This window comes from Arachis stenosperma, chromosome 1, assembly GCF_014773155.1.
Source record: "Arachis stenosperma cultivar V10309 chromosome 1, arast.V10309.gnm1.PFL2, whole genome shotgun sequence".
Lineage (NCBI taxonomy): Eukaryota > Viridiplantae > Streptophyta > Magnoliopsida > Fabales > Fabaceae > Arachis > Arachis stenosperma.
Genome location: NC_080377.1, coordinates 92,345,578 through 92,349,858, shown reverse-complemented (window position 1 = coordinate 92,349,858; position 4,281 = coordinate 92,345,578). Strand labels below are relative to the sequence as shown.

Here is a 4,281-nt window from a genome sequence, read left to right as displayed (position 1 = left end):
CAATTTCTTTCCTTTTTCAAAGATACTTACTAACAATTAATGATTTGATTGAACATTTTTTGCCTTTTTTTTTTGTTGAGGAAGGTTTTATGTTTGAATCATATCTTTTCTTGTTAGGCAAGTCATTAATTTTCAAAATCAAATCTTTTAAAATTGTTTTCAAATCATATCTTCTCAATCACATCTCTTTAAAACTAATCATATCTTCTTAACCACATTTTTTTCAAAATAGTTTTCAATCAAATCTTTCTAATTTCTAATTTCAAAATCTTTTTCAAAAATCATTTGATTTCTTTTCCACTTTCAATTTTCGAAAATCAATTAAGTGTTTTTCAAAATGTTTTCAAAATCTTTTGATTGAATTTTCGAAAATTCTCTTCCCTCATTCTCACATCCTTCTATTTATGGAGTACCACTCCTTCTTAATGCACAATTCGAACCTTATCTAATTAAAGTTCGAATTATTCTTCTCCTTCTTCTTTCTATTTCTCTTTTCCTCTGACACTTCAAGGAATCTCTATACTGTGACATAGAGGATTCCATATTTTCTTGTTCTCTTCTCTTTCATATGAGCAGGAGCAGAGACAAAGGTATTCTTGTTGAAGCTGATCCTGAACCTGAAAGGACCTTGAAGAGAAAGCTAAGAGAAGCTAAAGCACAACTCTCTGTTGAGGACCTGACCGAATTCTTCAAGGAAGAAGAACCCATGGCAGCCGAAAACAACAACAATGCCAACAATGCAAGGAAGGTGCTGGGTGACTTCACTGCACCTACTCCTGATTTCTATGGGAGAAGCATCTCTATCCCTGCCATTGGAGCAAACAACTTTGAGCTTAAGCCTCAATTAGTTTCTCTAATGCAACAGAATTGCAAGTTCCATGGACTTCCAATGGAAGATCCTCATCAGTTCTTAGCTGAATTCTTGCAAATCTGTGACACAGTCAAGACTAATGGGGTTAACCCTGAGGTCTACAGACTGATGCTATTCCCTTTTGCTGTAAGAGACAGAGCTAGAATATGGTTGGATTCTCAACCTAAAGAAAGCCTGGACTCTTGGGAAAAGCTAGTCAATGCCTTCTTGGCAAAGTTCTTTCCACCTCAAAGATGGAGTAAGCTTAGAGTGGAAGTCCAAACCTTCAGACAGAAGGATGGAGAATCCCTCTATGAAGCTTGGGAAAGATACAAACAATTAATCAGAAGATGTCCCTCAGACATGCTTTCTGAATGGAGCATCATAGGTATCTTCTATGATGGTCTCTCCGAACTATCCAAGATGTCTTTGGATAGCTCTGCTGGAGGATCTCTTCATCTGAAGAAGACGCCTACAGAGGCTCAAGAGCTAATTGAAATGGTTGCAAATAACCAATTCATGTACACTTCTGAAAGGAATCCTGTGAACAATGGGACTAATCAGAAGAAAGGAGTTCTTGAGATTGATACTCTGAATGCCATATTGGCTCAGAACAAGATATTGACTCAACAAGTCAATTTGATTTCTCAAAGTCTGTCTGGAATGCAAAATGCACCTGGCAGTACTAAGGAAGCTTCATCTGAGGAAGAAGCTTATGATCCTGAGAACCCTTCAATGGAAGAAGCGAATTACCTAGGAGAACCCTATGGAAACACCTATAATTCTTCATGGAGAAATCACCCAAATTTCTCATGGAAGAATCAAGAGAGACCTCAACAAGGTTTCAATAACAATAATGGTGGAAGAAACAGGCTTGGCACCAACAAGCCTTTTCCATCATCTTCTCAGCAACAGACAGAGAGTTCTAAGCAGAATACCTCTGACTTAGCAACAATGGTCTCTGATCTAATCAAAACCACTCAAAGTTTCATGAATGAAACAAGGTCCTCCATTAGGAATTTGGAAGGACAAGTGGGTCAGCTGAGTAAGAAAGTCACTGAACTCCCTCCTAGTACTCTCCCATGTAATACAGAAGAAAATCCAAAAGGAGAGTGCAAAGCCATAACCATGGCCGAATATGGAGAGGAAAGAGAGGAGGTGGACGCCACTGAGGAAGACCCCAATGGGCATGCACCAATCTCCTCTGAGTTCCTCAATGAGGAACAATGGGAATCTGAGGCTCAAAATGAGACCATAGAGATTCCATTGGACTTACTTCTGCCATTCATGAGCTCTGATGAGTATTCTTCCTCTGAAGAGGATGAGTATGTCACTGAAGAGCAAGTTGCTAAATACCTTGGAGCAATTATGAAGCTAAATGACAAGTTATTTGGAAATGAGACTTGGGAGGATGAACCACCTTTGCTCACCAAAGAACTGGATGACTTGTCTAGGCAGAAACTGCCTCAAAAGAGGCAGGATCCTGGGAAGTTTTCTATACCTTGTACCATAGGCACCATGACCTTCAAGAAGGCCTTGTGTGACTTAGGGTCAAGTGTAAACCTCATGCCCCTCTCTGTAATGGAGAAATTAGGGATCTTTGAGGTGCAAGCTGCAAGAATCTCATTAGAGATGGCAGACAATTCAAGAAAACAAGCTCATGGACTTGTAGAGAATGTTTTGGTGAAGATTGAAGACCATTACATTCCTACTGATTTCATTGTCCTAGAGACTGGGAAGTGCATGGATGAATCCATCATCCTTGGCAGACCCTTCCTAGCCACAGCAAAGGCTGTGATTGATGTTGATAGAGGAGAGTTGATCATTCAAGTGAATGAAAAATCCTTGGTGTTTAAGGCCCAAGGACATCCCTCTATCATCATGGAGAGGAAGCATGAAGAGCTTCTCTCAAAACAGAGCCAAGCAGAGCCCCCACAGTCAAACTCTAAGTTTGGTGTTGGGAGGCCACAACCAAACTCTAAGTTTGGTGTTGAACCCCCACACTCAAACTCTAAGTTTGGTGTTGGGAGGTTCCAACACGGTTCTGAGTATTTCTGAGGCTCCATGGGAGTCCTCTGTCAAGCTAATGACATTAAAGAAGCGCTTGTTGGGAGGCAACCCAATGTTTTATAGTTAACTATTTTCTTTTGTTATTTTTTTTTTGTAGGTTGATGATCATAAGAAGTCACAAAAACAATGAAAAAAGCAAAAACAGAATGAAAAACAGGAAGAAAAATAGCACACCCTGGAGGAGAAGAAGCTGGCGTTCAAACGCCAGTAATGCTAGCTGTTGGGCGTTAACGCCCAGTCTGGCACCATTCTGGGCGTTTAACGCCAGAAAGGGGCACCAGACTGGCGTTAAACGCCAGTAAAGGGCAACACCCTGGCGTTAAACGCCAGGAATGGGCACCAGCCCGGCGTTTAACGCCAGAAATGGCTCAAAACGTGAATTTTGATGCCACTTGGTGCAGGGATGACTTTTCCTTGATACCACAGGATCTGTGGACCCCACAGGACCCACCACCACTCTCTCTTCTTCCCCACTCACCAATCACCCCAAAACCTCTTCCCCAAAAACCCTTCACCTATCAAATCCCATCTTTCTCTTCACCACTCACATCCATCCTTCATAAATCCCCACCAACCTCACCCTTCAAATTCAAACCACTTTCCCTCCCAAACCCACCCATAATGGCCGAACCCTTACTCCCCCTCTCTCCTATATATACCCTTCTTCAACCCTTCATTTTCACACAACCTAAACACCCTTCTTTCCCTTCTTGGCCGAACACACCACCTTCTCCCTCTTCCTCATTTCTTCTTCTTCTACTCTCTTCTTTCTTCTTTTGCTCGAGGACGAGCAAACATTTTAAGTTTGGTGTGGTAAAAGCGTTGCTTTTTCATTTTTCCATAACCATTATGGCATCCAAGGCCGGAGAAACCTCTAGAAAGAGGAAAGGGAAGGCAAAAGCTTCCACCTCCGAGTCATGGGAGATGGATAGATTCCTCTCAAGGGTGCATCAAGTCCACTTCTATGAAGTTGTGGCCTTGAAGAAGGTGATCCCCGAGGTCCCCTTTTCACTCAAAAAGGGTGAATATCCGGAGATCCGCCATGAGATCCGAAGAAGAGGTTGGGAAGTACTCACCAACCCCATTCAACAAGTCGGAATCTTGATGGTTCAAGAGTTCTATGCCAATGCATGGATCACAAAGAACCATGACCAAAGTGTGAACCCGAATCCAAAGAATTATCTCACTATGGTTCGGGGAAATACTTGGATTTTAGTCCGGAGAGTGTAAGGGTGGCGTTCAACTTGCCTATGATGCAAGGAGATGAGCATCCTTATACAAAAAGGGTCAACTTTGATCAAAGGTTGGACCAAGTCCTCACAATCATATGTGAAAAGGGCGCACAATGGAAGCAAGATTCA

General features: G+C 41.9%; 1 non-coding gene across 1 annotated transcript; it reads right to left on the bottom strand.

The window, feature by feature from the left end:
• Window positions 1-1,111: 1,111 nt before the first annotated feature.
• Window positions 1,112-1,219, bottom strand: LOC130952278 (small nucleolar RNA R71). The gene has a single exon (XR_009074463.1). It is a non-coding gene; the product is annotated as a small nucleolar RNA R71 (small nucleolar RNA).
• Between the last annotated feature and the right edge of the window lie 3,062 nt (window positions 1,220-4,281).